Below are 18536 nucleotides of genomic sequence, written 5' to 3'. Positions count from 1 at the left end.
TGCTGCTGACGCATTGCTGGGAAGGGTGATGTAAAACTCTGCCATATCAAAGATGTTGTACTTCAGTCTCCTTAACCCAACTGTTGAACTTCTCTGGCCATCCAGTCCATTTGACTAGAAATTCTCTGTGTCTCCCCCGCCCTCTTTTTTTTTTTTTTTTTTATTGAAATTTTTCAAAAGTTTTACAAGTAAGAATCCACCCCCCCCTCCCCAACCACCCCCCCCGACTTCCCAGAACTGAATATAGGATTATTTAACAAATATTTTAAAAATAACATTTGCAACTTATAAAATAATTAATAATAATAATAAAAATCACAGTAATAATATATATAATAATAATATACATAACATGAACTTTAAAATGAATAATATATACTAAAAAAAAAATAAAAAAAGAAGAGAGAGAGAGAAAGAAGAAAGAAGAAAGTAGACGAAGAATAAAGCATATATATATAAAAAAAAAAAAAGGGAAAAAAATATATGAATAATAATACGTAAAAAATGTATATATATAAAAAAGAAAAAGAAGAAAGAAAGAAAGAAAAAACAATCATTACAAATTATAAAAAGGCTAAATAATATTTTTCCATATCCAGATTTTGTTGTATAAAATTTATCCATTTTTCCCATACCGCAAAAAATTTTTCTTGAGATTGCTCCTTTAAGAAAGCCGAAATCTTTGCCATTTCTGCCAAATACGAAACTTTATGAAACCATTCTTGTAAAGTAGGCAAAGATTCCTTCTTCCAATATTGTCCTATTAACAACCTAGCGGCTGTAATCAAATTTAACATCAATATAACCTCCTTAGCATCACAGTCAATAACAATACCTAGTAAAAATAATTGCGGAGTAAATTTTACCCTCCTTTTAAAAATTCTTTGAATATTCCACCATATCTTAATCCAAAAAGCTTTTATATGCTTACACGTCCACCAAATATGGTAATAGGTAGCATCCAAATATCCACATCTCCAGCATTTCGGCTGTAGATTAGGGTACATAATGGACATTTTCTTTGGGTCAAGGTGCCATCTATAAAACATCTTATAAAAATTCTCTCTTAAATTTTGCGCTTGTGTGAATTTAACATTTCTTATCCAAATAAGTTCCCAAGTATCCATTGAAATCGTTTCACCAATATTCTGTGCCCATTTAATCATACAATCTTTAACTAGTTCAAGTTCTGAATCTAATTCCACTAAAACCCCATAAACTCTCTTAATATGGGTTGGCCTTTGATCTCTTACTTGTTTTAAAAAAATTTCATCTTCTCTAAGCCAGCCCATTTTACAATCCATCTTCCATCTATCCACTATTTGTCTATATTGGAACCATGAATAAGTTAAGTTTTCATGTGTTAATTCTTCCAAAGATTTTAACTGCCAGTCTTGGCCATCCCATCTTAGTAACTGTACGTAAGAGACCTTGTCCATATTTACCCCTTTCCTTATACCTTCTATGGCATGCCGAGGTATAGCCCATAATGGTATTTTGAAGTCACTTTTATAATACTTTCTCCACACTCTTAGCAAAGAGTTTCTTATAATATGAGACTTAAAAACCCAATCCACTTTTTTATTAAATATTAAATAGGCATGCCATCCAAAAAGTAGGTCCCAGCCTTCCAAATGAAGTATTTCTGTATTTGTTAAATTCACCCAGTCGCTAATCAATGTCAATACTACAGCATCATAATACAATTTCATATTTGGTACCTTGAGTCCACCTCTCTCACGAAAATCTTGCATTATTTTAAGTTTCACCCTTGGTTTTTTCCCTGCCCAAACAAATTTATTAATACCTTTTTGCCATTCATCTAAATTACGTTCATTCTTTAAAATAGGTAACATTTGAAACAAAAAAATAAACTTTGGCAGGACATTCATTTTAATAACTGCAATTCTGCCCATAAGGGATAACTGTAAATTATTCCAGTTTTTTAAATCCTTCTGTACCTCCATCCACAGCTTTTCATAATTATTTTTATACAATTTTACATTAGAAGCAGATAATGTAACCCCCAAATATTTTACCTTATCAACAATTTCAAAATCTGTTAAGTTAACTAGAGCCTGTTTATCACCATTAGTCATGTTTTTGGCTAATATTTTGGTCTTATTATTATTAATTTTAAAGCCAGAAACACGTCCATATTGTTGAATCAATTGTAATAATTTCACCACCGAAGAAACAGGTTGAGACAAAGTAACAACCAAGTCATCTGCAAAGGCTCTTAATTTATATTCTTTTTTATTAATTTCTATTCCTTTTATTTCTTGAGACTCCCGAATTTTAATCAACAAAATTTCCAGTGTTAAAACAAACAATAACGGAGACAACGGGCATCCCTGTCTTGTTCCTTTTTCTATTACAAAAGCCTCTGACAAACCCCCATTTACAATAATTTGAGCAGTCTGTTTTTGATATATATTGGATAATACTTGTAATATATTTTGTCCAAAATTCATCTCCTTGATTAAACACAGCATAAACTGCCAATTCACTTGGTCAAAGGCTTTTTCAGCATCCAAAAATATCAGGCCTGCAGAGACTTGGTTATTCTTTTCTAAATACTCTAATAAATTAATAATTTGTCTAACGTTATTCTTCATATACCTTCCAGTTATAAAACCCGATTGATCCCTATGTATAAACTGCTGCAAGATCCCCATAAGCCTGTTAGCTAAAATTTTTGCAAAAATTTTATAATCCACATTTAAAAGAGATATAGGCCTATAATTTTTAGGCAAAGTAAGATCTTGACTATCTTTTGGAATCAATGATATAAATGCATTACGCCAGGATGGAGGGATCTCTAACCCCTGTAATAAATTATTAAACAGTTCACACAACGGTTGAATCATCTCTTCTACTAAAGCTTTATAATAAATAGATGTCAACCCATCCGTACCCGGCGCTTTGCCCAATTTCAATTGTTTAATAGCTGTAACAATTTCTTCCTTAGTAATTAAACCGTTAATCTTTTTTTCCTGATCTTCTGTTAATTTAGGAAAGTTAACTTTGCCTAAATAATTATTTATATCTGTAATTTGAATATTAGTACCCTTATATAATTTTTGATAGTATTCTAAAAAAGATTTCTTAATCAATTCTTTCTGATAAACCAATTTACCATTATAATTTATTTTATCTATATTCCTCTGTTTCTGTTTTTTTCTTAACTGATAAGCCAACCATCTCCCTGGTTTATTAGCATTACAAAATGTATTTTGTTTCATAAATAGCAAATTAGTTGCAGCTTGATCAGCCATCAGCATGTTAAATTGTGTTTTTAACAATTTTAAAGCTCCTTTAACCTTTTCATCTAAGGGATTTAAAATTAAAAGTTTCTCTTTTAATTTAATCTCCTCTTCCAAGTCTTTCCGTTTCTGAGTCTGTTTCTGTCTATGCAAATTATTCATTTTTATCAAAATACCACGCATGAAAGCTTTACTTGCATCCCAGACCATTGACATTGATGTTCCCTTGTTCATATTTAAAGTAAAATATTCCTTTAAACATTCCTTTAATTTATGAACATTTTTTTCTTGTTTAAATAAATTCTCATTCACCCTCCAGGATCTCCTATCTTCTTTCTCTACAAACAGTTCCATCCAAACTGGACTATGATCGGACAATGTCCTAGGAAAAATTTTTACATTCTTCACCCTGTTATATAAATCTGTTGTGATCAAAAAGAAATCAATTCTTGAGAAAGATTGGTGTCTATCTGAAAAAAACGTAAAATCCTTTTCTTCTTGATTACGTTCACGCCAATAGTCTCTCAATTCCCAATCTTCTTTCATATCAAAAAAGGCTTTAGGTAATTTAGCCTGTTTAAAAAAGGTAGAAGAGCCTTTTTTGTCCATTTGTATATCTAAGACACCATTCCAGTCTCCCATTAAAATCACAGATCTATAGTCCAACAAAGTTATTTTCTGATGTAGTAACCTATAAAATTGCTCCTGTTGCTGGTTTGGTGCATACAACCCCACAATAAGAATTTTCTTGCCATATAAACCAAGTTCAAGCATAACATATCTTCCGTAAGGATCTGATTCTAACAAGGTAGCAGATAAATTCTGTTTAACATAGATTACCACACCCCCTTTCTTCCCAGGGGCGGGAGATACAAAATGAGATCCCAAGCGAGGATTATTTAAATATTTTTGATCTTTAGCTGTAATATGAGTTTCTTGCAAGCAAATAATATCATTGTTATGTTGTTTCAAATAGTGGTAAATTTTTTTTCTCTTTTGAGGAATGTTTAATCCATTAACATTCCAGGACAGGAGCTTTGCCATCTCCCTTGGCCTTCAGCCTGGAGAAGATCCGCTCAAATTCTGCTGCTGATGAATATGTAGCAGAGCTTTTGGGTCTTGCTCCTCCCACCGGCACTGAAGCAATTTGCTGAGTAGATTCTTCAATTTCTTTTTCTTTTTCTTTTTTCTGTTGTTCTTTTTCTTTACGTTTATGTGCTGCACGGGTCATTCTCTGTTCTTTAACCTCTGGTTGAGACATCCATACCACCTGTCCAGCAGTCATCATCCCTGTACCTTCAGATTTCTGTTCCATCTCTTTGTCACTCAAGACTTTATGCATCATGGGCAAAGGAGAGCCTGCTCCCAGGACCGTTTTATAAAATTCCTTAGCTTTAGCAACTGTATTAAGTCTATAACGTGTCCCCGCATGGCTCAAAACAATGCCCATCGGAATCTCCCATCTAAATGGCATTTGTCTTGCTTTAAGTTCATTTACTAAAAAAGCAAAATCTTTTCTGCTTCTTAAAATTTTAGGTGGAATTTCCTTTAAAATAATAATATCTTGGGCAGCAATCTGAAATCTTTTATTATAAAAAGTTTGTAGAATCTGATTTCGCAAAGACTTCTTAGCAAAATATATCACCACATCTCTAGGCAAATTCCTCTGTTTTGCAATCCAAGAATTAACTCTATAAATTCTTTCCACATCCCCACGTAACTCTTCTTTATCAATATTCAAAATAACAGCCAAGTCATTAATCACCATTTCCATCAAATCTTGAGTTTTATCTTCTTTCAGACCCCTTATTCTCAAAGCATATTCCATCTGTCTATACTGGAACATAAGAATATCATCTTGTGAAGTCTCCACTTTTTTCTCCATATCTTGAAATTTATAATCCAAAAGTTCAACTGTTTCTTCAATTTCCTCTACTCTGGAGTCCAGCTTCACAACCACTGAGGCCATTCCAGATAGAGCTAGAAGTATATCATCCCTCAAAATAGCATTATTCTGTTCTAAAAGCTCCTTCATCTCTTTCTTCATTCCTCCTTAGTTTCAGATTTATTCTGGTCCAAAAGTTGTTTCATTTCCTCCCTAAACTGTGAAACAGCACTTACCATTATTTCTTTAATGTCTTGTGCTGATGTGCCAGATGGGGGAGGTGAAGGTGGAGTGGATTTAGGTTGCTGCACTGAGGGTATTATTTTAAGTTGTTGTTGCACAGTAGAAGTAGCAGGAGAAGAAGTTACTTTAGAAGCTGCAGTAGCTGGTTGTCGTTTTGAAGCCATTTTAATTTATCTTCCTTTCTTCTTAAAAATACCGATAAAAATAAGTAATCCAAAAAAAAAATTAAAAATAAGATAAAATAGAATAAAATAAGATCAATCTAAAAGTCACCAAGAATAAAAAAGTAGAAAAGTAAAAAAAAAGCAGTATTAAACAACAATTCAGCCGATCCGTCTTTTAAAGGAAAAAACTTTCAAAACGCCATTTTACTTTCACTCTCACTTTTCCGCCCAAAAAAAAAAAAGAGAAAGCTCAAAAAAATAAAAAAAAATCAGCACATACTAAATAAACTAAATAAACTAAAAAAAAATAAAATAAAGCTAAACTATAAATAAAATCCTTTAAACAGTTCTGTCCGGTTTAAGATTACTCACGGTTTCTTTAAGTACGGAGATGGTAGCGGCGTCTCGCTTTGTTTCCGAAGAAACAAAGACAGCTGAGAGGCGGAGAAGGCAATGAACTCCGAGGGAACCCTCTTTCTACCCCCCTAAAAATAAAAATCCAGGGAGAGTTAAGAGGTTCTACCTCTATTCATGCGATCTCTACCCCTTCCCTTCGCCCGGGAAGGGGATTGCGAGCCGCGGGCCAGCTGGTAAACGCTGTGCTCCGCGGATCTGACACCTTCTCAGGAGGACGGCTACAAAGTAGCCGCCATCTCCACCGCTTTAACCACCAGAAGTCCCCCCCGCCCTCTTTTTTGGATAATTTTCTCTATTCTATATATGCGCTGTTGGTCAGCAGGAACCTTTTGGAGCTCCTCAAAGTAAAAAGCCCCCTTTACAGGGTCACCAGTGTAATCATTTAATCTATACACCACTTCCCCCCCTTGTCTGCAGTTCTTTGACGATGAATATCTCATCCGTATAGGTTTGCTGATAGCCCTTTTCAAACTTACCCTTCAGTCTGGATACCCTGACATGATCTCCCATCTTAAGACATTTTTCCTTTCTTTTCCTTTTTAAAGCTACCCCATAAAGTCTCATCCACACACCCCTTTCGTTAGACAAATTTACGATGTTAGGAGCAGTCCTGATGCTACAATGGTAAGTGTTATTGTACCCCTGAATAGTATCTGCTAAAATGTCCACATACCGATGGGTATTTCTAGCTGTGAAATATCTCCAGAGTTTGTTTTTTAGGGTTCTATTAAACCCCTCTATAACAGCTGCTTTAGTTTCACTATGAGTGACAAAATGATGAATGCCGTAACGTGCTAAAAGTTTCTTCAGCGGAATATTCAAGAACTCTTTCCCTGCATCGGTCTGTAATTTTCGGGGTGCACATCCTGTTTGAAAGATATTTTGGAAGGCGGATGTAACTTCCCTCCCTGATTTATCAGATAAAGGGGAGGCCCAGGCATATTTAGATAACACATCGATAACTGATAAGATGTACTTTTTTCCATGATTCTCCTTAGAAACTTTGGAGACATCTATGAGGTCAGCTTGCCATTGATGATCTAAGCCAGACACTACTGTTTTATTTCTAGGAAAATTAATTCTTGCAGGCTTATGAAGCGTATAAGCGTCTTTCCCTGACAGCCACATCTTGACTTGCTTCATGGTCAGGTTTTTATCATGTTTTCTAGCTTCCTGAAAAAGGGTATTCACACCTCCATAACGCCCTACACATCCCGGTGTATAATAAATATGGCTTAAAAGCTTTTCATACATCATTATACTGAAAGACCACTGACAAATGTTCAAGTGTTGACATTAACACAGTCTTTTATTGGTTATACAGAATTCAGAGGGTGCATGGCTCCGCCATCAGAAAAATATCCCTCATCACCACTATCAGAATCAAAAGATAAAGGACTATAACACACTATTTTACAATACTCTGACCTGCCTATGCCCTACAAATCATGTCCGCAATCACAAGCAAACCAGTCTTTACACAAATTGCAGCTCTTTAACTCACAGGGTAGATAGCGTGGTCTCTGGGATAGCTCATAATCCCTGTTATAGTCTAGATCAGAAAAATCTGCAGAAGCTTTGTGACCACAACGATTACCACAGGAATATAAAAGCGGGGTGTCTTGAAGTGTTTGCTGTCTAGGTATTACTAATTCAGAGTCTGCAAAATATAAAGCACATCCTGTTAGTGGTGTATCCGCTCCAGCAGCATTTACATAAATAAAAACATATTTACTTACCATTGCTGGGAGATAATGTAGTATCATTCACCATTTCACAGGCTGTCCGGTAAGTACTCTGCATCTCATCGTTAAAGTTACAACACACCATGCTACAGTCATGCAAAACAAGTCTGAATAAAACATTTTCTTTATCATAACCCCTGCAACAGATTTTGTTGCATTCTGCTGGCTGGGGCCTTGTATCAGAGTGTCCGACGCTATCTTTTGCTGTTGGTGTAAAAACAGCTTTGGAATTAGAGGTTGACATCTTCAAAAGACTGCTGGGTTTAAATTGCTAGCTGTTCAGACCTGCCCGCACAAACTCCCCTGCCCCTTGCAATGACACGCCCTTGAGCGTTGCGCATGCCCATATCATGGGGAGCATGACATGCCCGGGCATGTCCCTGCCCCCGCACATACTCCCCTGCCCCTTGCAATGACACGCCCTTGAGCATTGCGCATGACCAGATCACGGGGAGCATGACATGCCCCGGCATGTCCCAAACAAGGCCTAACCCCCCCCTTTTTTTTACTAGCAGACAGACAGAAACACGCATGCCCAGAATCATGGTCCTGACATGCCTGAACAAGTTTTAAAACCCTATTGCAAGGCTGCTTGCCTCTTGTGAGCCTGGTTGGCTGCTTGCATCTTGTGAGCATTTTAATTTCTGTTAATATTCCTTGTCTTTTGCTATAGGGGGGAGGGGGCAGAATAAATTTTATTCAGGGTGCAAATGGCAAAATATGTGTCTTTAGATTTTTTACAAAAGTAAAAACCAGCTGTGGGTTTTAAAAGGGGCTGTGGTTTGTTTGTTTTTTCCCCTGCATTCGAGGAAATGCTTTTAAAGCCACCTAGAAATAAATACCTTTTAGAAAAAAATATCTTTTAGAAAAAAAGGGGTTAAATACAGGCTCTGGCTGCCTTTCAGGGGCTTCTTTTCCCCCAGCTTTTGAGGCACTGATTTTTAAAACTCCACAAAAATTAAAAGCATCGTTAGGCTAGAATGATTAGAAATAAAAAGCCTTTTTTATTTCTTATTTCACAGCTCCCCAAAGTAGGGCTTGTTTCCCAAAAACACAGGCCTCTGCTAATTATTCACTTTACTTAGCTCTTTTTGGTTTTGAATGTCCATAGAATTAGTCTAGGATTAACCTAATCATGCACCCAGAGGATTGACTGCCAATCTTGATGGGATTAAGCCAAAACGTCACATCCGGAGGGTGGGGGCTGAGCACTTCACTTCCATTTAGGGACATGACCTGCTGACGTAATCAGCATGTGGGTTTGTTTACTTTGATGACGTCACTTATCAAAAGTGCTGATAATTTTCATTAAAAAAGGTATACACTACTTCTACTAATGTAAATATCTGATATGCAGGGTGTATTTTCATTGTTACGAATTGAACATAATTAAAGCATAGTGATTAATCACAAAAACAATATAGCAATGCTCGCTGGAGAAGCTTACTCTTCCTTGCTCAAAAACGTTGGGAGGGAGGGAAGGGGAAGGAAGGAAGAAAGATTGAAGGGGAAAGGAAGGAGATGGAGAAGGAAGGAGATTGAAGAGGAAAGGAAGGAAGGAAGGAAGGAAGGAAGGAAGGAAGGAAGGAAGGAAGGAAGGAAGGAAGGAGAAAGCGATTGATGTGGAAGTGATGGAAATGGAGATGGAAGGAAGGAAGGAAGATTGAAGGGGAAAGGAAGGAGATGGAGAAGCAAGGAGATTGAGGGGAAAGGAAGGAAGGAAGGAAGATTGAAGGAGAAAGGAAGGAGATGGAGGAGGAAGGAGATTGAAGGGGAAGGAAGGAGATGGAGATGGAAGGAAAGAAGGAAGATTGAAGGGGAAAGGAAGGAGATGGAGAAGGAAGGAGATTGAAGGGGGAAGGAAGGAAGGAAGGAAGGAAGGAAGGAAGGAAGGAAGGAAGGAAGGAAGGAAGGAAGGAAGGAAGGAGAGAGAGAGATTGAAGGGGAAGGGATGGAGATGGAGATGGAAGGAGATTGAGGGGGAAGGAAGGAAGGAAGGAAGCAAGGAGAGATTGAAGGAGAAAGGAAGGAGATGGATGGATGGATGGATGGATGGAAGGAAGGAAGGAAGGAAGGAAGGAAGGATCTTTGTAGAGTCATGTTTTTCCAGATGGTGATGAACTGCAACTCTCAGCATTCCCCACTCTTCCACAGTGCTTTTTAGGGCTGCTGGGAATGGTAGTCCAGTAAGGTCTGGAGACACACACAGATGCCCTCCGACGGCGAGGGAGGTGGGCCGGGCGGCACAGGGAGGCTCTGGGCGGAACGCAGCCAGGCAACCAGGAGACGTGGGGACCGGCTCGGCACCACAGCTCAACTCAGCTCAGCCAGCAGCAGCAGCAGCAGCAGCAGCAGCAGCAGCAGCAGCGCATTGTTAGAGCAGAGCAGGAAGAGAGGGGGCGGTGGTGGCAAGTCATGAAAGCAGCGTCCACACGTTCAGGGTGCAAACGCCTTAGGTGATTTGGCTCCCCCACCCCTTTATTTACTGATCTGCCACAAGCTCGTGCAACCAAGCCCCGAGGACTTCTGAACTAGCAATTGTTTTAAAAAAAATCTTTAAGCAACGAGGCAGAAAGGGGAACTCGCTCATGACTCTTTTTTTCCCTTTCTCGGCGACTGGAAAGGCAGCAGCCAGAGACACCACTGCACAAAGGGAGGCGGAGAGAGTGGCAAGGGGGAAAACCTCACTCAACTTTCGCCCTTATCAGACCCGGTTCCCTTCTGGTCGACCCCCTCCCACCCACCCATCCCCTTCACCTCCCGCTACAGATCGACGCTACCCCTTGGGAGTATTTCACCAGGCTTTTTTTTTTTTTTTACCTTGGCCCTGTGCTTCTCCCAGACAGAAGCCAGGCAAGAGGACCTGAAAGACGCCAAGCAGGAGGTTCATAGCCGTGGCAATGCGGCAGTAGCTGCTCTGTGATGGGTAGTGCAGCCCCGCCATGCTGCTGAGGCGGCTGCTTTCCTGTCTGCCCGAGCTGGCTGCCAGAGCTAGCCTTGAGCAGAAATTCTCACTAGTGTCTCGGTTCCTAAGACCATCGGAAATATGTGTTTTCCGATGGTCTTAGGCGACCCCTGTGAAAGCATCGTTCGACCCCCAAAAGTGAGGCTGACAATCTTTATTTCAAGTTTTCATACTCTTCTGTAAAGCTTCTACCATTGATTCTTGTCCTATTCTCAGGGAGCACACACTCTTCTCTGTAATGGTATTTTAAGTGCAGTATTGAAAGAATGCTATCATGTCTTTTCTGAGACTTCTCTTCTTTAGACTAAATATATCCACTGTCAGAATCCAATTATATTTCATTTCTAATTATCGACTATGGAAAACCCCATTTCTGCCCTCTCTGGATTCTGTCATACTACAAAGGGGAAGGGGGATGAGCAAAGGGTTTTATGGCTCTCACTTCCTTCAGTAAAACGTCAAAGGGACTGAATGTGGGTCTCACCCAGAGGACTGACCATAACAATATGGCCCATCAGCTTTCATCTACTACTCTCTGAAGTCCCCCTTATGCTGGTCGAAAGGAAAAGGGGGTGGAAATGTGACGCTTGGGATTGTCGCTGGAAGGACGCTGGGGTGGGGGCTGCTTGGGAACACTTAAAACCTTGAATGGTAGGGTTTGGGCCCCAGATCCTGTCTAGAATGCCTGCAACCATCTTATCTTAATAAAGATGCCTGTTGGAAGAGATATTCCAAGAGTTCTGTCTTCTTAAGATGTAGAGTGGGGTGGGTCCTTACACCCACTTCCTTTAACCTTCATAGGATGTAGAATTCAAATTCTTCACAATCTCTGTTGTTTCTTCTCTGCACTATTTCCAGTTCTTGATTGTTTTATACTATGGAAACCAGAGGTAGACACAGTATTCCAGGAGCAGCCCAACCAGTACAGAACAGATAAAAGTTTAATTTTCTATGATTCTGACACTATACTTCTGTTGATACAGCTCAATATTGCATTGGCTCTTTTGGCAGCTGCACTGGATCATATTTAATCTATGGCTTCTTAGGACAGAGGTGTCAAAATCACAACAACAACAACAACAACAATAATAAAGTTGGAAGGGACCTTGGAGGTCATCTAGTCCAACCCCCTGCTCAGGCAGGAAACCCTACACTATTTCAGACAAACGGCTGTCCAGTCTCTTCCAGTGCTGGAGAATTCACAGCTTCTGGAGGCAGGTTGTTCCACTGATTAATTGTTCTAACTATCAGAAAATCTCTCCTTAGTTCTAGGTTGCTTCTCTCTTTGGTTAGTTTCCATCTGTTGCTTCTTGTCCTGCCTTCAGGTGCTTTGGAGAATTGCTTGACTCCCTCTTCTTTATGGCAACCCTGAGATATTGGAACAGTACTATCATGTCACCCCTCATCCTTCTCTTCATTAGACTAGACATTCCCAATTCCAGCAATCGTTCCTTATATGTTTTAGCCTCTGGTCCCTTGATCATCTTTGTTGCTCTTCTCTGTACTACCAACATCTTTTTTACATTGTGATGACCAAAACTGGATGTAGTATTCCAAGTGTAGCCTTACCAAGGCATTGTAAAGTGGTATTAACACTTCATGTGATCTTGAATCTATCCCTCTGTTAATGCAGCCTAGCACTGTGTTGGCTTTTTTGGCAGCTGCAGTACACTGCTGGCTCATATTTAAGTGATTGTCCACTAGGACTCCAAGATCCCTCTCACAGCCTTCAATCTCTGGGAGAGGTATAAACCAGTTGTGTATTGCTAAAAAGATATTTAAAAACAATAAAAACAACTATTTACAATATTAAAAGAAACAACTTAGCTTTCGCTGGTCCCCTGCCAGCGTCCTCAGAGTAAAGCTTAGGGGGTGGGGAGATTCTTTTTATACACCTTTCTGGCCTAACTGCTACTCATTGCCAGTGTGATAGGACCATCCTTCCTAGCTAACCGTAATTGCCTTGGTTGTCCCACCTTCTCTTTTTTTGCCCTCCAATTCCACACCTTTCCCCTCTCTCATCCTTCTCAATCTCCTCCCTCCCAGCACCATTGCTGCCGATGTGCTCTCCAACCGCTTTCTCTTGCTCATTCCAGGCTGCACACTCAGATACAGTGTTCCAAAAGGCTTGCCATCAGCACTCCCTTCCTTTCTAGCCCGTTGGTCTACACGCGGTTCCTGCCTTCTGTCATCCATTCTTGTCAGGTTTTTTTCTCCAATTTTCCTCCACCCCCGGGCGTGTGCACGCTCCATCGTGCCTCATCCTTCGTGCTCCGTCTGCCCACGACCAGTGGGGATGCCTATCGGCTCGCTTTTAGGCTCAGCCCCTCTTGTCCTTGTTAGCCTTATCTCCCCCAATTTCCTTTCACACCTGGCTGTGCGTGTGCATGATCATGTCCTGTCTCTCTGCCCTGTCTGCCTACGATCAGTTGGACTATCCACCGGCTCCTCTTTGAGTCCAACCTCCCCCCCTTTTTCACCCCTTTCCCCCTCCTTTCCCCTCTTGGCTAATCCTATCTTTTTTGGTATCCCTATCCTATGTATTTTGGGTCATACAGCCAGGTCCAGCATTCCTAATGTCCCCTTATAGTCACCTCCCCCCTGCTGACACTGATCTGAATGCAACTCCAGCTTTCCATGCTCCGTCCTTGCCAACCCTTCTAATTCCCCCTGACGCATCCTACCACCCCACCCCGTCTGTCCATGGTCAGCTGGTCTGCTCGATAATCCAACCCCAGATTCATCCCTTCTCCTCCTTGTTGCCCCTATCCTTCCCTTGCCCTCCCTCTCTTTCAGTTGTCATCCTAGACCGCACGCCTGGATCCAGCAACATCGACCATTCCCCGTGCTCACTTCCTCCCTCCTTTTCACTCCATCCATCCATCCATCCATCCATCCATCCATCCATCCATCCATCCATCCGTGGTTCCAATATTTCACCATCCATCCCTATCCTTTCTTTGCCTAGCCATGCGATGACTGCCTTCCCCAGTTCTGGTTCTGCCTCTGGCAAGTGCCATCTGCATCCTGACTTGCTCCTCGTGTGTTTTTTAATGTCTGGTACGCAAGGGGCAATTCTATGCATTGATTGATCGAGTCCATGTTGGAGAGCCAGGCCTCCTTCAGCAGGCATACTCCTTTGAGGCATCCTGGGCAATGGCTTCTGCTCCCTTGAAATCAAATGAATGCCCATTGTTAACCATATGTGTCCATATTTGGGAATACTGCTCCTGCCTTCTGACAGCCGATCTGTGTTCATGTATTCTGGTCTTTATCCATTTGGCCGTCTCCCCTGTATAGTTACATTGGCAATCCTTGCAGTATATGACCGATGACTTTTCTTCCTTTGGTAGCGGTTCCTTGGGACACATTGCTTTCATCCAAAGTGTTTGGTCGGGTCGGTGAGCCACTTTGATGTTATAAGGTGCTAATATGTGCACTGTCGCTTCTGATACTCTCTGGACATATGGTATCATTGTTCAGGACATTGTAACTATACGGGGGAGACGTATAGTTCTCTTTCCTCTCTCTTTCCTCTCTTTCTCTTCTCTTTCTCTTTCCTCTTTCTCTTTCCTCTCTCTCTCTCTTCTCTATCTTTTTTCTCTTTCCTCTTTTTCACTTTCCTCTCCCCCTCTCTTTCTTTCCTCTTTCTCTCTCTGTCTCATGTGGACTTGCCCCCTCAAAGAGCCAAATGCAGTACTGGAGCCACAGGTTGCCGACCCGTGCCCTGTGCATTTGGTTTTTCTTCCCTAAATGAAGGGCTTTTTTTTCATAGAACACCCAGAATGGATTCTGGCACCTTTTTTGGATGGAACCTTGTAGGGTAGGCAAGGTGGATTGTATACATGTGTGAGTTCCGGCACCTTTTTTTTTTTTTTTTTTTTTAGAAAAAGAGCACTGCCTAAATGTAGAACCTTACTTTTTTCACCATTGAATTTCATTTTATTGGATAGCACCCAATGTTCAAGTCTGTCAAGATCCTTCTGTATCTTAAGCCTATCTTCTGGAGTGTTGGCTATTCCTGCCAGCTTAGTGTCATCTGCAAATTTTAGGATTTCCCCATCTATCCCCTCATCCAAATCATTAATGAAGATGTTGAAGAGCACTTGTAAGGACCCACCCCACTTTGCATCTTAAGAAGACAGAACTCTTGGAATAGTTCTTCCAACAGGCATCCTTTATTAAGAGAAAATGGTTGCAGGCGTTCTAGACAGGACTTGGGGTCCAAGCTCTCCCATTCAAGGTTTTAAGGGGTTCCCCAGTAGCCCCACCCAATCACCCCTACTTCCAGCGACAGGCATTACACTACCACCTCCTTTTTCTTACTGCTTGCTGGAGGGAGACTTCAGAGAGGAGTACATGAAAGGTAATAGCCCCATTGTTATGGTTAGTCCTTTTGGTGATATCCACATCCTTCAGTGTACTGAAGGAAGTGAGGACCAAAAAGCCCCTTTGTTCACCCCCCTTCCCTTCATCGTATGACAGAATCCAGAGAAGGCAGAAATGGGGTTTTCTATAGTTGATAACTAGAGATGAAATATAAATGGATTCTGACATCCTGCCCCCTTAAAAATAAGACAGTTCCACCTGAAAGAAAACAAAACAGGTATAAAAGTTAGTCAGGCTTGTTAGGATACTCTGTGTGAAACTTCTTTAATAGCTTCAGGGCTCTGACATGACGTTTATGGACCCACTCATTTTGTGAGGCAGGGAGGTGTTTCCAGGCAACTAGGTACTGATTTGCTCCATGATATTTCCTAGAGTCAAGGATTTCCTTTATTTCAAAATGTTGCTTGCCCTCCACCATGATTGGAGGTGGTGGTGGTGGGATTTTTGGCCATAAAGTTGACTGACACTCTCTTTTCAGCAACCTGCAATGAAAAATTGGGTGTATTTGCCTGAGATTTTTGGGTAATTCTAATTCTATTGTTATTGGGTTTATGATTCTTTTAATTGGAAAAGGCCCTATATATTTTGGTCCAAGTTTTTTACAGGGCTGTAGGGACTTTAGGTATTTTATAGATAAGTACACCATTTCTCCTATAATGAACGGTGTAGGTTCAACCCTTTTTTTATCGGCTTGTGCTTTGTATGCCTGCCTAGCTTCTTCTAGTGCTTTTCTAACTATTGGCCAGGTGTTTTGTAATTGTTCCATCCATTCTTTCAGTGATGGGATCCTTGGTTCGTTTGAGGTTAATTCTGGCATGGGGTTGAAACTTTGACCGGTGGCTATTTGAAAAGGAGTATAACCTGTGCTGGAGTGGACTGCATTATTGTAGGCAACTTCTGCAAAAGGGAGTAAGTCCATCCAATCGTTCTGCTGGAAATTAAGAAAACATCTCAAATACTCAAGTACTGAGTTCGATTTTTCCGATTGACCATTCGACTGCGGGTGATGGCTAGATGTCAGTCCCTGAGTGGTTCCTAAAAGGGATAAAAATTCCTTCCAAAATGCAGATGTAAATTGCACTCCCCTATTAGAGATGATGCTTTGGGGTGCTCCATGCAATCTGTAAATGTGCTGGACGAAAAGTTTCACTAAGGCTTTTGCAGTGGGAATCTTTTGGGAAGGGATAAAGTGCACCTGTTTGGAAAACAAGCCTGTTTACTGTCCAGACAACAGTATTCCCATTGCTTTCTGCCAATTCCACTATAAAATCCATGGCTATTTCCCTCCAGGGGGCTGAGGGATTTGCCACTGTTTGTAATAGTCCTGGCGATTTCCCTTGCAACCTCTTTGCAGTGGCACATTTTAGGCAGCTGGCCACATAGCTTTCTATGTCCTTTTTTATGGATGGCCACCAAAATTGCCGTTTAATTAAGCGTAAAATTTTTACAAATCCAAAATGCCCTGCTGATTTTGTGTCATTGCAAAGCTGCATGAATGTGACTCTTTGGGTTGTTGATATATATAACTTTTCCCCTACCCAAGGCACCCCGTCTCTCATTGTGCACACATTTTTGTTTTTCTGGAACCATTCATCTGTTTCCAAACTTTTTCTGAATTCAATTCCAGTTTGGCTGTCCAGTTGTGGTTTTAATTTAGCTTGGGTTCTTGTGGTTACTGGTGCTGCCAGTTGTGACTCTGCCATTATTGGTTTAGAGTCTGTGGTTCGTGCGCTGTTATATTGGGGCATGCGAGATAGTGCATCTGCCAGGAAGTTCTTTCTCCCTGGTAAATGTTTGAGCTTAAATTGGAACTGGTGAAAATGCTGGGACCAGCGGGCTTGTTTGGGATTGAGTTTCCTGGGCATTTTCAGGGCTTCCAAATTTTTGTGATCAATCCACACCTGGAAGGGGATTTTGTTGCCTTCCAGGAACTGTCGCCACGTGACTAATGCCCAATGTATCCTGTATGCCTCTTTCTCCCATACGGGCCAGCGTTGTTCTGTTTCCGTGAGTTTCTTGGATGTATATGCAAATATACAATACCCCATCCTCGTTTTCTTGTAATAGAACAGCCCCCCCCTGCCACATCACTTGCATCCACCTATATTACGAAGGGCTTATCCATGTCTGGGTGCCTTAGTACTGGTTTGGCAGAAAAAAGTCTCTTTAATCTCTCAAACGCTGCTTGGCACTCCATTGTCCATGTTAGTGGCTGGCTAAGTTTTACTGAGGATGCTCCCTTCATTTTTAGTAAGTTAGTGAGGGGCAAGGCTATCTGGGCAAATGAGAGAATGAATTGGCGGTAAACGTTTGCAAAGCCCTGGAAACTTTGTAGTTGCTTTCTTGTGCGGGGTGGTGCCCAAACTAATACTGCTCTGACCTTCTCTGGGTCCATTTCAACGCCCTGGGGGGATATGCGATAAACTAGGTAGTCTATCCTTTCCTGGTGGAATTCGCATTTTGAGAGTTTGGCACATAGGTGGGTGGCTCACAGTTTTTTTTAAACTGTTCTGACAAGGTTGACATGTTCCTCTTTTGTTTTGGTGAAGATAAGAATGTCGTCCAAGTAAACAAGGACCCCCTTGAACAGGTGGTCCCTTAGAACGTCATTGATTAATTGCATAAAGACTGCAGGGCCCCCTTGTAATCCAAATGGCAAGACTTTGAATTGATAGCACCCCATGGGGCAATTAAATACGGTCTTCCATTCGTCCCCTTCCTTAATTCTCACACAATAGTAAGCTTCCGTTAGGTTTAGTGTAGAAAATTTTTTCCCTTTCGAGAGGTGTGACAGCATGTCTTTCGTGAGGGGAAGAGGGTATAGGTTGCTTTCACTGATTGTATTCAGGGCCCTATAATCCACACATAAGTGTAAAGAGCCATCCTTCTTCTCTCTAAAAAGGACCGGGGCAGCCACTTTAGGGTTGGCTGGCTCAATGAAACCTCTCTCTAGGTTTTTTTTTATGAATCTTTCCATTTCCTCTTTCTCCTTTGGGCTCATGGAGTATAATCTGGGCTTTGGGAGTTTTGCCCCAGGCTTGAATTCAATGGTACAGTCTGTGGGTCGGTGGGGGGGGGAGCTCATTCACCCTCTCCTCACTGAAAACCTCAGCAAGGTCTCTGTATTCCTCTGGTATTTCTGGTGGTCCCTTTTCCTCTCCCATGGATGCTTTTTCTATTCTTGATTCTGGTAGCCCCCCTTGGGATTTTAAGTCCATAGGGTCCCCCTTCAGGAATTTGATTTGATGGCTGTTACTTTTCCTTTTATTCTGTCAGCTCTTGAAAGAGAAGGCTGCCCACTGATCTCAGTGATCAGAGGATGCTGTGGCATTTCTTATTCTGTCAGAACCTCAGTGCAATAATGCAATACTTATTCCTTTCAACTGTCCTTTTAAAGATGCTTGCATCTCTAGTGTATGTCATTAAATGAATTCAACAGCAGAGCTGATAGAAATACTGCTG

The 18536-nt window shown here is 40.9% G+C and overlaps 1 protein-coding gene across 3 annotated transcripts in view; it reads left to right on the top strand.

Moving 5' to 3' along the window:
* LOC120297518 (glycoprotein Xg-like) overlaps nt 1–18536 on the top strand; it is a 93561-nt gene that overhangs the window by 61797 nt on the left and 13228 nt on the right. The gene's annotated exons all lie outside the window — the stretch shown is intronic.

The sequence above is a fragment of the Crotalus tigris genome, unplaced genomic scaffold (assembly GCF_016545835.1).
Source record: "Crotalus tigris isolate CLP2741 ecotype Arizona unplaced genomic scaffold, ASM1654583v1 scf7180000023627.613776, whole genome shotgun sequence".
Classification (NCBI taxonomy): domain Eukaryota; kingdom Metazoa; phylum Chordata; class Lepidosauria; order Squamata; family Viperidae; genus Crotalus; species Crotalus tigris.
This window is presented reverse-complemented; position numbering and strand designations above follow the sequence as displayed.